Raw genomic sequence first — 18213 nt, forward strand, 5'->3', positions numbered from 1 at the left:
GTCCATGTAGATAGATCCCTGAAAGTTGCCACCCAGGGTGATAGTGCTGTTAAGAAGGCATACGGTGCATTAGGTTTCATTCATAGAGGGATTGAGTTCTGGAGTCGCAATATCATGCTGCAACTATACAAAACGCTGGTGCGGCCACACTTGGAATATTGTGTACAGTTCTGGTCCCCATATTTCAGGAAGGATGTGGAAGCATTGGAAAAGGTGCAGAGGAGATTTACCAGGATGTTGCCAGGTCTGGAGGGAAGGTCTTATAAGGAAAGGCTGAGAGACTTGGGTCTTTTCTCATTGGAAAGAAGAAGGCTAAGGGGGGATTTGATAGAGACATACAAGATGATCAGAGGATTAGATAGGGTAGACAGTGAACGTCTTTTTCCTAGGATGATGAAGTCAGCTTGTATGAGGGGGCATAACTACAAATTGAGTTATGGGGTGATAGATTTAAGACAGATGTCAGAGGCAGGTTCTTTACACAGAGAGTGGTAAGGGCGTGGAATGCCCTACCTGCTAAGGTAGTCAACTCAGCCACATTAGGGAGATTTAAACAGTCCTTAGATAAGCACATGGATGATTTTGGGATAGTGTAGGGGGACGAGCTGAGAATAGTTCACAGGTTGGCGCAACCTCGAGGGCCAAATGGCCTGTTCTGTGCTGTGTTGTTCTCTGTTCTATCTTCTAAACTCCATTTGCCACTTCACAGTCCAGCTTTGAAGCTTATCTATGTCCCTTTGTAACTCCCAATATTTTTTGGCACTATCCACAACTCTGTCTACTTTAGTGTCATCCACAAATTTACTAACCTATCCTTCCAGGCCCACATCCAGATCATTTATATAAATGACAAACAGCAGTGGACCCAAAACAGATACTTGCAGTACACCACAGGTAACTGAGCTCCAGGATGAACATTTCCCATCAGCCACCATCCTCTGTCTTCTTTCAGCTTGCCAATTTCTGATCTAAGGGCAGTACGGTGGCTCAGCATTTAGCACTACTGCTTCACAGCACCAGGGTTCCATGTTCGATTCCAGCCTCGGGTGACTGTCTGCGTGGAGTTTGCACATTCTCTGCGTGGGTTTCCTCCCACAGTCCAAAGATGTGCGCACTAGGTGAATTGGCCATGCTAAATTGCCCATAGTGTTAGGTGCATTAGTCAGAGGGAAATGGGTCTGGTGTTTTATTCTTCGGTGGGTTGGTGCGGACTTGTTAGGCCGAAGGGCCTGTTTCCATATTGTAGGGAAACTAATCAAACTGCTAAATCACCTTCAATCCTGAAACTCTGTATTTTGTAGACTAGCCTATTGTGTGGAACAATATCAAATGTGTTACTGAAGTCCATATGGACCACATCAACTGCATTGTCAGGTGTGTTCAGGAGGGTTTCCTTACTCAGTATGTAGACAGGCCGACGAGGGGAGAGGCCATTTTGGATTTGGTGCTCGGCAACGAGCCAGGACAGTTGTCAGATCTCACGGTGGTGGGGTCCGTTTGGAGGTAGCAGAAATGACGAAGGATGATCCAATGTATCTGGAGGTTGGTGGGGTGGTAGGTGAGGACTAGTGGGGTTCTGTCCTGGTGGCGATTGGAGGGGCGGGGTTCAAGGGAGATGCGGTGGAGGGCATCGTCAACCATGTCAGAGGGGAAATTGCGGTCCTTGAAGAAGGAGGCCATCTGGGTTGTTCGGTATTGGAATTGGTCCTCCTGGGAGCAGATGTGGCGAAGGCGAAGGAATTGGGAATATAGGATGGCATGTTTACAGGGGGCAGGGTGGGAAGAGGTGTCATCTAGGTCGATGTGGGAGTCAGTCGGTTTATAGTATATGTCCGTGTTGAGTCGGTCGTCCGAGATAGAGATGGAGAGGTCTAGGAAGGGGAGGGAGGAGTCTGAGACAGTCCAGGTAAATTTGAGGTCAGGGTAGAAGGTGTTAGTAAAGTGGATGAACTGTTCAACTGTTCAACGTCCTCGTGGGAGCATGAGGTAGCGCCAATACAATCATCGATGTAGCGGAGGAAAAGGTGGGGGTGGTGCCAGTGTAATTACGGAAGATGGACTGTTCCACATATCCGACGAAGAAGCAGGCATAGCTGGGGCCCATGCAGGTGCCCATGGCTACTCCTTTGGTTTGGAGGAAGTGGGAGGATTGGAAGGAGAAGTTGTTAAGAGTGAGGACCAGTTCAGTCAGTCGAAGGAGGGTGTCAGTGGAAGGGTACTGGTTGGTCGGCGGGAGAGGAAGAAGCGGAGGGATTGGAGGCCTTTGTGATGGGGGATTGAGGTGTACAGGGACTGGATGTCCACAGCTACCTAAATTACACCTCCTCCCAGATGGTATGCTACCTCTCAGGTTTCAGTATCAGGGATGTCTCCAATCAAATCTACATGATTCTAAAGGGGGAGAATGAGCAACTGGAAGTTGTTGTACACATCAGTACCAATGACATAGCTAGGAAAATGGAGGAGGAATTGAAAAGTGAATAAAAGGATTGAGGTTGGAGGTAAGAGGCAGGACGAGCAGAGCAGTAATCTCAGGATTGCTAACAGTCCAATGGGCTACTGAAGTCAGGAACAGAGAGCGAGTGCAGCTGAACACGTGGCTGCAGAACTGGTGCTGGAAAGGAGCATGAAAATCCATTGGGGAGTAGGATTAAGGAAAACCCCAAGGTGTTCTACGCTTAAAGTGAGGAATAAGAGGATGGTCAATGTGGTGGTCGGGCCGAGCAGGGATAGTGGAGAGAACTTGTGCCTGGAATGAAAGGTGGTAGGGGTGGTCCTTAATGAATACTTTGCTTCGGTATTCAGCAGAGAGAGGGATCTTGTCGTTTGTGAGCACAGTGTGAAACAAGCTGATATGCTCGAACAGGTTGATGCTAAGGAGGAAGATGTGCTGGAAATTTTGAAAAACGTGAGGATTGATAAGTCCCCTGGGCCACACAGACATATCCAAGGTTACTATGGGATGCGAGGGAAGAGATTGTTGCGCCTTTGGTGATGATCTTTGCGTCCTCACTGTACACTGGAGTATTACCAGTTAATTGGAGGGTGGAAAATGTTATTCCCTTGTTCAAGGAAAGGAATGGGTATAACTCTGGGAATTACAGACCTTGATCCTGGAGGAACGCTGTCTCGTTTTGTACTGTATCAGTTGGAAATGGTAGAAATGACAAATAAAAAAACTACTCTCCTCCACTCTCTCTCTGTGTCTGTCTCTCTCTCTCTCTCTCTTCTCTCTCTACCAGCCAGCCTTACTTTGGTGGTGTGAAAATTATTGGAGTGGATCTGAGAGACAGGATTTATAATTATTTGGAAAAGCATAGTGTGATTAGAGATAGTCAGCATGGCTTTGTGAGGAGAAAGTGAGGACTGCAGATGCTGGAGATCAGAGCTGAAAATGTGAAGAAGGGCTCATGCCCGAAACGTTGATTCTCCTGCTCCTCGGATGCTGCCTGACCTGCTGCACTTTTCCAGCAACACATTTTCAGCTCATGGCTTTGTGAGGGGAAGGTCATCCCTCACAAACCTTATTGAGTTCTTTGGGGATGTGACAAAATACATTGATGAAGCTAGAGCAGTAGATTTGAGCATTTGATAAGGTTCCTCATGGTAGGCACATTCAGAAATTAAGGAGGTATGGGATACAGGGAAACCTGTCTGTCTGGATACAGAATTAACTGGCCCATAGAAGACAGAGGGTGGTTGTAGATGGAATGTATTCAGCCTGAAGCTTACTGACCAGTGGTGTTCCACAGGGACCTGTGTCCTCTTTGTGATTTTTATAAATGACTTGGATGAGGAAGGGGTCTTATTTATTTGTAACAGCCCTGTTTACTTCAATCAACATTAACCTGGCCAAGGAAACACTGACTACACTATTAAAAGACCCAAAGACACAAACACCAAACACCACTAACTTCAACAACAAGGAGAATATCACCAAGCTAGTGGATCTATGCCTTACCACCCACTTCACCTTCAACAACAAAACCTACAGACAAACCAACAGAACACCCATGGGATCTCCAATATCAGGGTACTTAGCAGAGGCAGTAATGCAGAGACTTGAACAAACAGCTCTGCCAACTGTCCAACCCAAACTTTGGGTCTGCTTCGTGGATGACACCTTTGTCATCACAAAATGAAACAAATTAGAGGAAACCTTCAAGACCATCAATAATACCCTTACTGGCATAAAATTCACTAAAGAGGAGGAAAACAACAACAAACTGCCATTCCTCAATGTCACAATAGAGCGAACAGCCAATGGGGAACTACAAAACCAGCGTCTACAGGAAAACAACACATACGGATCAAACATTGAACGACAGGAGCAATCATCCCAATAACCACAAACGAATCTGTATTTGAACATTATTTCAACAAGCCAACACACACTGCAGCACAGAGGAACTACGCAGAGCAGAGAAAAATCACCTACACAATGTATTCAAAAAGAATGTGTACCCAATGAACGCAGTCCACCGATTTCTCAGCAACAAATCCCAACAATCAGACAAAATATGTCCAGAAACCCTAGCCACTCTCCCCTACATCAAAGACATCTCGGAAATGACTGCCACAAACCCACCAACCCACTAAAACAGCAGCTAATGAACTTGAAAGACCCTATACAGACAATGAGCAAAACTAATGTCATTTACAAAATACCATGCAAGGACTCTAACAAACACTACATTGGACAAACAGGCAGAAAACTAGCCACCAGGATACATGAACACCAACTAGCCACAAAAAGACATGACCCCCTCTCACTAGTATCCTCACATACAGATGAGGAAGGACACCACTTCGACTGGGACAACACATCCATCCTAGAACAAGCCAAACAGAGACACGCATGAGAATTCCTAGAAGCATGGCATTCCAACCGGAACTCTATCACAAACACATCAAGTTAGACCCCATCTACCATCCCCTGAGAAAAGGAACAGGAAGTGACATCACCACAGGAAATGACATCACCAACCCAAAGAAACCCAAACATATAAATAGAAAACAGGAATTTTCAGCATTGCTTCCCATGAGGTCCACTGAATGCGTTACCTAGTAAGGTAATGAAACGTCTGGAAAGGAACCTTTCAGCTCAGCGAGCAAACCTACATCTATAATAACTTAACCTACGTACCCCTGAATTCAGTGCTGTCCATGTGCATGCCCAGCAGTCGCTTAAATGTCCCTAATGACTCTGCTTCCACCACCACCGCTGGCAACGCATTCCATGCATTCACAACTCTCTGCGTAAAGAACCTTCCTCTGACATTCCCCTTTATATCTTGCTCCAAATATCTTAAAACTATGACCCCTCATACCAGTCAATCCTGCCCTGGGGAAAAGTCTCTGGCTATTGACTCTATCTATTCCTCTTGTTACATTGTGTACCTCGATCAGGTCTTCTCTCTTCCTCCTTCTCTCCGGAGAGAAAAGTCCGAGCTTAGCCAACCTCTCTTCATAAGACAAGCCCTCCAGTCCAGGCAGCATCCTGGTAAACCTTCTTTGCAACCTCTCCAAAGCCTCTGTATCTTTCTTATAGTAGGGCAACCAGAACTGGACACAATATTCCAAGCGTGGTCTCACCAGGGACTTGTAGAGCTGTAGCAAAACCTCGCGGCTCTTAAACTCAATACCTCTGTTAATGAAAGCCAATACACCATATGCTTTCTTAACAATGCTATCCATTTGGGTGGCAACTTTGAGGGATCTATGTACTTGCACACCCAGATCCCTCTGTTCCTCCACACTGCCAAGAATCCTGTCTTTAATCCTATATTCAGCATTCGAGTTCGACCTTCCAAAATGCATCACTTCACATTTATCCAGATTGAAATCCGTCTGCCATTTCTCAGCCCAGCCCTGCATCCTGTCAATGTCGTGCTGCAGCCTGCAGTAGCCCTTTACACTATCGAGGGCGCCTCCAAACTTTGTGTCATCTGTAAATTTACTAACCCACCCCTCCACCTCCTCATCCAAGTCGTTTATAAAAACTACAAAGAGCAGAGGAGCAGTTAAATCGACATTTCGGGCAAAAGCCCTTCATCAGGATTTTCCTGCTCCTCGGATGCTGCCTGAACTGCTGTGCTTTTCCAGCACTACTCTACTCCAGAATCTGGTTTCCAGCATCTGCAGGTCTTGTTTTTACCTACAAAGAACGGAGGCCCAAGAACACAGCCCTTCAAGACCCCACTCTGCACTGACCTCGAGGCAGAATACTTTCCATCTACAACCACTCTCTGTCTTTAATCAGCCAGCCAATTCTGAATCCAGATAGCCAAATCTCCCTGTATCCCATACTTCCTGACTTTATGAATGAGCCTACCAGGGGGAACCTTATCAAATGCCTTGCCGAAGTCCATATACACCACATCCACTGCTCGACCTTTGTCGACCTGTCTTGTCACCTCCTCAAAGAACTCAATAAGGTTTGTGAGGCATGACCTGCCCCTCACAAAGCCATGCTGACTGCCTTTAATCACACTATACTTTGCCAAATAGTCATAAATCCTATCCCTCAGAATTCTTTCCAAAACTTTGCTGACCACAGACGTAAGACTGACTGGTCTGTAATTGCCAGGGATTTCCCTATTCCCCTTCTTGAAAAGAGGAACAACATTCGCCTCCTTCCAATCCCTCGGTACGACTCCTGTGGAGAATGAGGAAGCAAAGATCTTAACTAGCGGCTTAGCAACCTCCTTTCTCACTTCCCGGAGCAGCCTAGGGTAAATCTGGTCTGGCCCTGGGAACGTATCAATCCTAATATTTGCCAAAATTTCTAGCTTCATCAATCTTGATCTGTTCAAGCCTGTTTCCCAGCTCCTCAAAGTTCTCATTCACAACAAGGTCCCTTTCCTTGGTGAAAACTGAAGCAAAAAACTCATTTAGAGCTTTCCCTATCTGCTCAGAATCCACGCACAAGTTCCCTCCGCTATCCCTGACCAGCCCTACCTCCTCCCTGAGCATTCTCTTATTCCTCACGTATGAGTAAAATAACTTTGGGTTCTCCCTAATCCTTCTTGCCAAACCTTCGTGCCCCCTCCTGACTCTCCTCAGTCCATTTCTGAGCTCCTTTCTAGCAAGCCTGTAATCCTCTAAAGCTGTACTAGATCCTCGCTTCCTCCACCTTAAGTAAGCTGCCTTCTTCCTTTTGACGAGAAGCTCCTCTGTTCTCGTCATCCAAGGCTCCTTAATCTTACCCCTTCTTACCTGTCTCAGAGAAACAAATTCATGCATCACTCACAACAACTGCTCCTTAAATAGTCTCCACATGTCTGCTGTGCCCTTTCTGTGGAACAATTGCTCCCAGTCTGTACTTCCAAACTCCTGTCCAATTGCGTCATAATTTGCTTTTCCCCAATGAAATAGCTTCCCTTGGTAACTGCTCCTGTCACTGTCCAAGGCTATGGTGAATGTGAGGCAGTTGTGATCACTGTCACCAAAGTGTTCTCCCACCGTGAGATCTGACAAATGTCCTGGCTCGTTGCCGAGCACCAAATCCAAAATGGCCTCTCCCCTCGTCGGCCTGTCTACATACTGAGTAAGGAAATCCTCCTGAACACACCTGACAAAAACGGCTCCATCCAAACCATCTGCACTCAGGAGGTTCCAGTCAATATTGGGAAAATTGAAGTCACCCATAACAACAACCCTGCTACTTTTGCGTATTTCCAGAATCTGCCCACTTATGAGTCCTTCAATCTCTCTATTGCTATTAGGGGGTCTGTAGAAAACCCCCAGTGCGATGGCTGTTCCCTTGCTGTTCCTAACTCCCACCCATACTGATTCAGTAGATAAACCTTCCTCAACAACCTTCATTTCTGTAGCTGTGATGCACTCTCTGATTAGCAATGCTACACCCCCTCCTATTTTTCCACCCTCTCTGATCTTTTTAAAAGTTCTAAACCCTGGAGCATCTAGCAATCATTCCTGCCCCTGTGAAACCCACGTCTCCGTTATGGCCACAACATCATAGTCCCAAGTACTGATCCATGCTCCAAGTTCGTCACTCTTATTTCGGACACTCCTTGCGTTAAAGCAGACACACTTTAACCAATCCCTCTGTTTCATTGTGTGAGAAACCTTCCCAATGGATTCACTACATCCTGTCACTGTCCTGTCTGCAACTGACCCCCTCTCAGACATGTGGCTCTGATTCCCACTCCCACTGCCAAACTAGTTTAAACCCTCCCGAATTGCACGAGCAAATCTCCCACCCAGGACATTTGTGCCCCTCCAGTTCAGGTGCAACCCGTCCTTCATGTACAGGTCCCACCTTCCCCAGAAGGTATCCCAATGGTCTAGGTATCTGAGCCCTCCCTCCTGCACCAGCCTCACAGCTACGTGTTAAGCTACATTTGCTGACTGTTCCTCATCTCACCATCTCGTGGCACCGGTAGCAAACCTGAGATCACTACGCTACTCGTCCTGCTCTTCAGCCTCCAACCTAACTCTCTGTAGTCACTTTTCAGATCCTCAATCCCTTTCCTGACTATATCATTGGTGCCAATATGTACCACGATTTCTGGCTGCTCACCACCCCCTTCAGAATCCTGTAAACCCGATTAGCGACATCCCGGACCCTGGCACCAGGGAGGCAACGTACCTTCCAGGAATCCTGTTCCTGTCCAAAAAATCTCCTGTCAATCCATTGAGTCCCCTACCACTAGCGCTTATCTATTGTTCCCCCCTTTCCCTTCTGGGCCACAGTGCCAGGCTCAGTACCAGAGACCTGACAAGATTAGATTAGATTCCCTACAGTGTGGAAACAGGCCCTTCGGCCCAACCAGTCCACATCGACTCTCCGAAGAGCAACCCACCCAGACCCATTTCCCCCTGAAAATGCACCTAACACTGGGCAATTTATCATGGCCAATTCACATGACATGCACAGCTTTGGATTGTGGGAGGGAACTGGAGCACCCGAGGAAACCCACACAGTCACGGGGAGAATGTGTAAACTCCACACAGAGAGTCGCCCGAGGCTGGAATCAAACCGGGGACCCTGGTGCTGTGAGGCTGAAGTGCTAACCACTGAGTCACTGTGCCACCCAACTATGGCTTTCCCCTGGTAGGCTGTCCCCACCAGCAGTATCCAAAACAGTATACTTATTGCTGAGGGGAACGGCCACAGGGGATCTCTGCTCTATCTGTTGGTTCCCTTTCCTCCCCCTGACTATAGTATGAGTACTATAGTTGGGTCAGTTTTTGTCCAGTGTGTGCAGGAGGGCTTCCTGACACAGTATGTAGACAGGCCAACAAGGGGTGAAGCCACATTAGATTTGGTACTGGGTAATGAGCCCGGCCAGATGTTAGACTTGGACGTAAGTGAGTACTTTGGTGATAGCGATCACAATTCTGTTATGTTTACTTTAATGATAGAAAGGGATGGGTGTATACCACTGGGTAAGAGTTACAGCTGGGGGAAGGGAAATTACAATGTGATTAGGCAAGATTTAGGAAGCATGGGATGGGGAAGGAAACTGCAGGGGATGGGCACATTAGAAATGTGGAGCTTATTCAAGGAAAAGCTCCTGTGTGTCCTAGATAAGTATGTACCTGTCAGGCAGGGAGGAAGCTGTGGAGCGCAGGAGCCGTGGTTTACGAAGAAAGTGGAATCTCTGATCAAGAAGAAGAAGGCGGCTTATGTTAGGATGAGATGTGAAGGCTCAGTTAGGGCGCTTGAGGATTACAAGGTAGCCAGGAAAGACCTAAAGAGAGAGCTCAGAAGAGCAAGGAGGAGACATGAGAAGTTGTTGGCAGATAGGAAGCCCTAAGGCTTTCTATAGGTATTTAAGGAATAAAAGAATGACGAGAGTAAGATTAGGGCCAATCAAGGATAGTAGTGGGAAGTTGTGTGTGGAGTCAGAGGAGATAGGGGAAGCACTAAATGAATATTTTTCAACAGTATTCACTCTAGAAAACGACAATGTTGTCGAGGAGAATACTGAGATACAGGCTACTAGACTGGGGTGGGATTGAGGTTCACAAGGAAGAGGTATTAGAAATCCTGCAGAGTGTGAAAATAGATAAGTCCCCTGGGCCAGATGGGATTTATCCTAGGATCCTCTGGGAAGCCAGGGAGGAGATTGTCGAGCCTTTGGCATTGATCTTCAAATCGTCATTGTCTACAGGAATAGTGCCAGAAGACTGGAGGATCGCAAATGTGGTTCCCCTGTTCAAGAAGGGGAGTAGAGACAACCCTGGTAATTATAGACCAGTGAGCCTTACTTCAGTTGTTGGTAAAGTGTTGGAAAAGGTTATAAGAGATAGGACTTATAATCATCTGAAAAAGAATAATTCGATGAGGGATAGTCAGCACGGTTTTGAGAAAGGTAGATTGTGCCTCACAAACCTCATTGAGTTCTTTGAGAAGGTGACCAAACAGGTAGATGAGAGTAAACCGGTTGATGTGGTGTATATGGATTTCAGCAAGGCGTTCGATGAGGTTCCCCACAGTAGGCTATCGTACAAAATGCGGAGGAATGGGATTGTAGGAGATATTGCAGTTTGGATCAGTAATTGGCTTGCTGAAAGAAAACAGAGGGTGGTGGTTGATGGGAAATGTTCATCCTGGAGACAGTTACCAGTGGTGTACCGCAAGGGTTGGTGTTGGGTCCACTGCTATTCATCATTTTTATAAACGACCTGGATGAGGCTGAAGAAAGGTGGGTTAGTAAATTTGCAGATGACACTAAAGTCAGTGGAGTTGTGGATATTGACGTAGGATGTTGTAGGTTATGGAGAGACATAGATAAGCTGCAGAGCTGGGCTGAGAGCTGGCAAATGGAGTTTAATGCGGACAAGTGTGAGGTGATTCACTTTGGTCGGAGTAACCGGAATGCAAAGTACTGGGCTAATGGTAAGATTCTTGGTAGTGTAGATGAGCAGAGAGATCTCTGTGTCCATGTACACAGATCCCTGAAAGTTGCCACCCAGGTTGACAGTGTTGTTAAGAAGGCACACAGTGTTTTAGCTTTTATTGATAAAGGGATCGAGTTCCGGAACCATGAAGGTTATGCTACAGCTGTACAAAATTCTGGTGCGGCCGCACTTGGAGTATTGTGTACAGTTCTGGTCACCGCATTATAAGAAGGATGTGGAAGCTTTGGAAAGGGTGCAGAGGAGATTTACTAGGATGTTGCCTAGTATGGAGGGAAGGTCTTATGAGGAAAGGCTGAGGGACTTAAGGCTGTTTTCGTTGGAGAGAAGAAGGTTGAGAGGTGAGTTAATAGAGACATATAAGATAATCAGAGGGTTAGATAGGGTGGACAGGGAGAGCCTTTTCCAAGTATGCATAGCTTTAAATTGAGGGGTGATAGATATAGAATAGATGTCAGAGGTAGTTTCTTTACTCAGAGAGTAGTGGGGTATGGAATGCTTTGCCTGCAAAGGTAGTAAATTCACCAACTTTAAGTACATTTGAGTCGTCATTGGACAAGCATATGGATGTACATGGAATAGTGTAGGCTAGATGGGCTTCAGATTGGTATGGCAGGGTGGCTCAACATCGAGGGCCGAAGGGCCTATAGTGCGCTGTAATGTTCTATGTTCTATGACAGTAACCTAGCTGTCCTTATCCTGTGTCTGGGGAGTGACCACCTCCCTGTACATCCTCTCAATTTCCCCTTCAGCCTCCCAGATGATCCGTAGTTCATCCAGCTCCAGCTCCAGTTCCCCAACTCGGTTTCCGAGGAGCTGGAGTTGGGTGCACTTCCCGCAAATGTAGTCGGCAGAGACATGTGAAGTGTCTCTCATCTGCCACATTCTGCAGGAGGAACACGCAACTGCCCTGACATCCATATCCCGCTGCCCTGAAAGCCCACTCAGGGCTAAACAAAGGAAGAGAAGAAAAAAAATGAGAAACCTGAAAACTTACTGAGTTTACAGACTCTTAGTAAGGTTAGAGGAGGTGGGTGGGAGGGATGCCCTACTGTGTAGGGTCACGGGTTTAGATCTCACCTATTTAAAATCTTCCTGGCAGGCCTCGTTTCTCTCTGCCCTCTCTTCTCGCTCTGTTCCCAGAAGTCCTTCGATCCTCCCTCACATCTCTCGGCAAAATGTTGTCGTAAAATTTGATCCTTGATCTGATTGTATCTCTGTGGTAGTCTGTTTCCAGTGAAAACCTTGAGTATCTTTTCGACAATCTTTTTAGCTGTGATATTGCATAATTAAATGCCCTCTGCAAATCCAGAGGGCACATCCATTATTGTTCAGAAATACTGATTCCCACTTGTTTTTGCAGAAAAATCTTTACAAAATAGGTGGCAGGTTTACACAGAGGATCTGGATCAGCACAGGCTTGGAGGGCCGAAGGGCCTGTTCCTATGCTGTAATTTTCTTTGTGCTGTGTTGCCTCCCAGATCCCAGGGTTCGTGATGTCTCGGATCGTGTTTTCGGGATCCTTGAGGGGGAGAGGCAGCCCCAGGTCGTCGTCCACATAGACTCCAACGACATAGGTAGGAAGAAAGGTGGAGATCTGAGGCAGAAATTCAGGGAGCTAGGGAGGAGGCTTAAAGTTGGATCAAACAGAGTTGTTATCTTTAGGTTGTTGTCTGTACAATGTGCTAGAGAGGTGAGGAATAGGACGAGAGAGGAGTTGAACACGTGGCTGCAGGGATGGTGCAAGAGGGAGGGGTTCAGATTCATGGATATTTGGAGTTAATTCTGGACTAGATGGGACCTCTACAAACAGGATGGTCTACACCTGAACCAGAGGAGTACCAATATCCTGGGGGGATGAAACTAATGCAGCAGAGGGCTGGGAACCTAAATTGTAGTTCCAGTGTCCAGGTGGTTGAGGGTATTTAGGTCTGAAACAAGGTTTCAAGGTCACAAGAGTCCACAGGCAAGCAGGAACATGGTTTGAATTGTGTCTACTTCAACGCCAGGAGCATCCGGAATAAGGTGGGTGAACTTGCAGCATGGGTTGGTACCTGGGACGTCGATATTGTGGTCATTATGGAGACATGGACAGAGCAGGGACAGGAATGGTTGTTGCAGGTTCCGGGGTTTAGATGTTTCAATAAGAACGGAGAAGATGGTAAAAGAGAGGGAGGTGTGGCATTGTTAGTCAAGGACAGTATTACGGTGACAGAAAGGATGTTTGAGGACTCGTCTACTGAGGTAGTATGGGCTGAGGTTAGAAACAGGAAAGGAGAGGTCACCCTGTTGGGAATTTTCTATAGACCTCCGAATAGTTCCTGAAATTTAGAGGAGAAGATAGCAGAGATAATTCTGGATGGAAGTGAGAGTAACAGGGGAGTTGTTATGGGGCATTTTAACTTTCCAAATATTGAGTGGAAATACTATAGTTTGAGTATGTTAGATGGGTCAATTTTTATTCAATGTGTGCAGGAAAGTTTCCTGACAGAGTATGTAGACAAAATGGGGTGAGGCCACATTGGATTTGTTATTGTGTAATGAAGGTGGTCAAGTGTTAGACTTCGAGGTAGTGAGCACTTTGGTGATAGTGACCACCATTTGGTTATGTTTACTTTAGCGATGGAAATGGATAGTGATATACCACAGGGCAAGAGTTATTGCTGGGGGAAAGGCAATTATGATGCGATTAGACAAGACTTAGGATGCATAGGATGGGCAAGGATACTGCAGGGGATGGACACAATAGAAATGTGGAACTTATTCAAGGAAGAGCTACTGCGTGTCCTTGACAAGTATGTACCTGTCAGGCAGGGAGGAAGTGGTCAAACACGGGCGCTGTGGTTTACAAAAGAAGTTGAACCTCTTGTCAAGAGGAAGAAGAAAGCTTACACCAGGATGAGACATGAAGGCTCAGTTAGGGCGCTTGAGAGTTACAAGCTAGTCAGGAAAGATCGAAAGAGAGAGCTAAGAAGAGCCAGGAGGGGACATGAAAAGTTGCTGGCAGATACAATCAAGGAAAACCCTAAAGCTTTCTCTGGGTATATCAGGAATAAAAGAATGACTAGAGTAAGATTAGGGCCAGCCAAGGATAGTGGTGGGAAGTTGTGCGTGAAGTCTAAGGAGATAGGGGAAGCACGAAATGAATATTTTTTGTCAGTATTCGCACTGGAAAAAGACAATGTTATCAAGGACAATACTGAGATGCTGGCTACAAGACTAGACAGGATTGAGGTTCACAAGGAGGAGGTGTTAGCAATTCTGGAAAGTTTAAAAATAGATAAATCCCCTGGGCCAGATGGGATTTATCCTAGGATTCTCTGGGAAGGCAGGGAGGAGATTGCAGAGCCTTAGGCTTTGATCTATATGTCGTCATTGTCTACAGGAATAGTGCCAGTAGACTGGAGGATAGCAAATGTTGTTCCCTTGTTCAAGAAGTGGGAGTAAAGACAACTTTGGTAAATATGGACCAGTGAGCCTGACTTTGGTTGTGAGTAAAGTGTTGAAAAGGTTATAAGAGATAGAATTTTAATCTTCTAGAGAGGAATAAGTTGATTAGGGATGGTCAACATGGTTTTGTGAAGAGTAGGTTGTGCCTCACAAACCTTATTGAGTTCTTTGAGAAGGAGACCAAACAGGTGGATGAGGGTAAAGTGGTTGATGTGGTGTATATGGATTTCAGTATGGTGTTCGATAAAGTTGATTGAGGGTGATTTAATGGTTTGGATCAGAAATTGTCTATCTGAAAGAAGACTGAGGATGGTGGTTGATAGGAAGTGTTTATCCTGGAACTCTGTTACTGGTGGTGTACAGCAACGATCTGTTTTGGGTCCACTGCTATTCGTCATTTTTATAACTGACCCGCTAGATGAAGGTGTAGAGGCATGGGTTAGTAAATTTGCAGATGACATGAAGGTCGGTGGAGTTGTGGATAGTGCTGAAGGTTGTTGCAGGTTACAGAGGGACATAGCTAAGCTGCAAAGCTGGGCTGAGAGGTGGAAAGTAGAGTTTAATGTGGAAATGTGTGATGTTATTCACTTTGGAAGGAGTAACAGGAATGATGAGCAGAGAGATCTTGGAGTCCATATACATGGATCCCTGAAAGTTGCTACCCAGGTTGATTGGATTCTAAGAAGACATACAGTGTGTTAGCTTTTATCAGTAGAGGGATTGAGTCTTGGAACCATGAGGTCATGCTGCAGCTGTACAAAACTCTAGTGCGGCTACACTTGGAGAATTGCATATAGTTCTGGTCACCGCATTATAAGAAGGATGTGGAAGCTTTGGAAAGAGTGCAGAGGAGATTTACTAGGATGTTGCCTGGTATGGAGGGAAGGTGTTATGAGGAAAGGCTGAGGGACTTGAGGCTGTTTTCGTTAGAGAGAAAAAGGTTGAGAGATGACTTAATTAAGACATTTAAGATAATCAGAGGGTTAGATAGGGTGGACAGTGAGAGTCTTTTTCCTCGGATGGTGATGGTTAGCACAAGGGGACATAGCTTTAAATTGAGGGATGATAGATATAGGACAGATGTCAGAGGTAGTTTCTTTACTCAGAGTAGTAGGGGTGTGGAACACACTGCCTGCAGCAGTAGTAGACTCGCCAACTTTAAGGGCATTTAAATGGTCATTGAATAGACATATGGATAATAATGGACTGGTGTAGGTTTGATAGGGTTCAGATTGTTTCCACAGGTTGGTGCAACATCGAGGGCCGAAGGGCCTGTACGGAGCTGTAATGTTCTTTCTTCTATGTTCTATGTTCATTTGTTTCCTCATTTTCTCAACTGAGATGAAAAAGGCTTCTACATTTATCTCATCAAATTTCGACAATGCTTGGATATAGTTAATTGAGTTGAATTGAATTTTTTGTCACGTGTACTGAGGTACAGTGAAAAGCTTTGTCTTGTGAGCAATACACGCAGCTCACAGAGTTAAGTAGCAGAGATAGTAAATAATAGGTAAACAGCGGCAAAAACAAAAACACAGGTACAGGCGAATGTTAAGAGTTTGTGAGTCCGTTCAGTATTCTAACAATAGTAGGGTAGAAACTGTTACGGAGGCATATGCTGCGTTAGCTTATTTTGGTAGAGGGATTGTTACGAAACCAGCTGGTGCGTATGTTCAGGTTTCTGGTTGTAGAAAAACATTGCCAGGGTGGGATGGATCTTTGAGAATGCTGCCAGCCTTTCCTGGTAGATGGATTCTATAGATGGGAGGTTGGCCTTTGTGATTGACCGGGCCGAGTTCCCCACTCTCTGTAACTGTCTGTAACTGAGCTTGAATGGTACAGTTGCCTTACCAGGTAGTGATACACCCAGACAGAGTGCTCTGGATGGTGCACCTATAAAAGTTGGCAAGGGTATTCACAAAGGTAATCAGATCTGCACCAGGCCTATGGGTACAATGGGTTTGGCTTATCCTCACTATCCTCACATACCAACATTCTACTTTCACCACCATCCTCATCCTGTCCCATCGTCAATTTCTGAAATTCAAACTTTCTTTCTCCCTTTCCATCTCTCTCTCTCTCTTTCCCTTTTTTTCTGCTCGGGCCTTCCTCTCCTTTCCTTTTTCTGCTGCTTTTAACTGTAATTCAAACTGTCTTAGATTTTTTACATGTTCAAGCTGCCTCATATACAATTGAATACTGGCCATTTCCAAAGGTTCCAGTGGTGTTTCCAGTAAATTTAAATGTCGAGCTATTGCTATAATTAACTCTCCTTTTGTCACAGACATAGAGAATCCTAACCCCATCTTGTCTGGCAATTCCAACAGTTTTGTCATTTCTTTCCCACCCAGAAATCTCTGAGAGACTGAAAGTGCCATTACTGCACCAAGCACAGTCTCAACCAAACGAATCCAGCACCCAGTGCAGAAGACACGAAAACCTAACACTCACCGTCTGAGAGTCCAGCAGCTCTAAATGCAAACTGGAATTATGGAATCAATCCCGACTAGAGCCCCCAGGGTGTTATGGACCAGGCCAGACCCCCTCAAAATATAAGAGGAAGGAAGCCTCGAATTTAACATTTTCTTATTTTAAAGGCAGATGTGAAGTGGTTATTCTATGTATGATGCAGCTGGTCGGACCACGCAGCTTTAATTAAAACACAATTTACTTCAACACGACAGTTGAAACACAAACAAAGGAAAATGGAATTTCAAATAACTTAACTGTTGGAAAACTTAACCAAACTGATACAGAAACTTAGCTAAGGATCCAGTAACATCCCATAAACACACTCCTTGGGAAAAAGGTAAACTGAAACACAGATTCTTACAGGCACGAGGGAACAATATCCAAAGTGATGACAGAGAGACAGTCAGTCAGGAATCATCTGCTGAAGCTGAGATTTTTCCTGGAATCCAGCATCTTGTGACTGCCACAAACTAAACCAAACTGGAAAGAGCTGAACTGGGAGAACTGCTCACTCCCCTGCCATTGCTGAAAAGGGCTTTTTCTCAACCCCCTCGACACCTCTGCTTTTATGGCCTCTTAAAAAAACTCAAGGACAAAATAACCTCGTTAAAGTGACAGCAATGACACACCTCACTCTGTCTTATAGAAAATTAGTGCTTGCTATTTTCCTCGAATTCTTGTCATTGAATGTTGCAATCAGGGAGACCAGAGGATTTTGTGTGACATTTAGGATGTGGTCTGGGGCCCATATTCACAGTGAATTTAGATCTACAATGTGACTAACAAATGGAGACAGGGGATCATGTGTAAAGAAAAATGAGAGGGTTGTTTCACACCAGCACCCACTATTGTTTTCCCAAAACATGTTCCAACCCAAACCAAACACTGCGTGACAGTCTTGAAGGGCTGAATGGTCTCCTCTGTTTCAGTGCACAAGGGACAAGGAACATGTGGCCTCCAACTGCTCCAGTTTAGCAGCTCGGAAAGGCTGAATGGCCTGTTGGGACATTGGACTGAAGAGCACGAATGGGTCATTAGACACTTTGACCTTGCTCCAGCAGGCACTAAGATCATGGCTGATCTGTTTGTGGTATCAGCTGCACTTTCCTAGCTGTTGTTCATTATCCCGGAGACACACACACTCACATACACACACACACACACTTGCATAGACACACACACTTGCATAGACACACACACACTCACATACACACACACACACACACTTGCATAGACACACACACTTGCATAGACACACACACAGACACACTCACATGCACACACACACAGACACACACACACAGACACACACACACACATACACAGATGTCTGAAGAAGAACAGAAAAACTTATCTGCAGCATATCAGCTTGAAAGACCACTGTCCAAATAATAGTTGAAC

This window comes from Chiloscyllium plagiosum, unplaced genomic scaffold, assembly GCF_037043375.1.
Source record: "Chiloscyllium plagiosum isolate Xiang-an unplaced genomic scaffold, Cpla_swu_hap1 HiC_scaffold_31, whole genome shotgun sequence".
NCBI classification, from domain to species: domain Eukaryota; kingdom Metazoa; phylum Chordata; class Chondrichthyes; order Orectolobiformes; family Hemiscylliidae; genus Chiloscyllium; species Chiloscyllium plagiosum.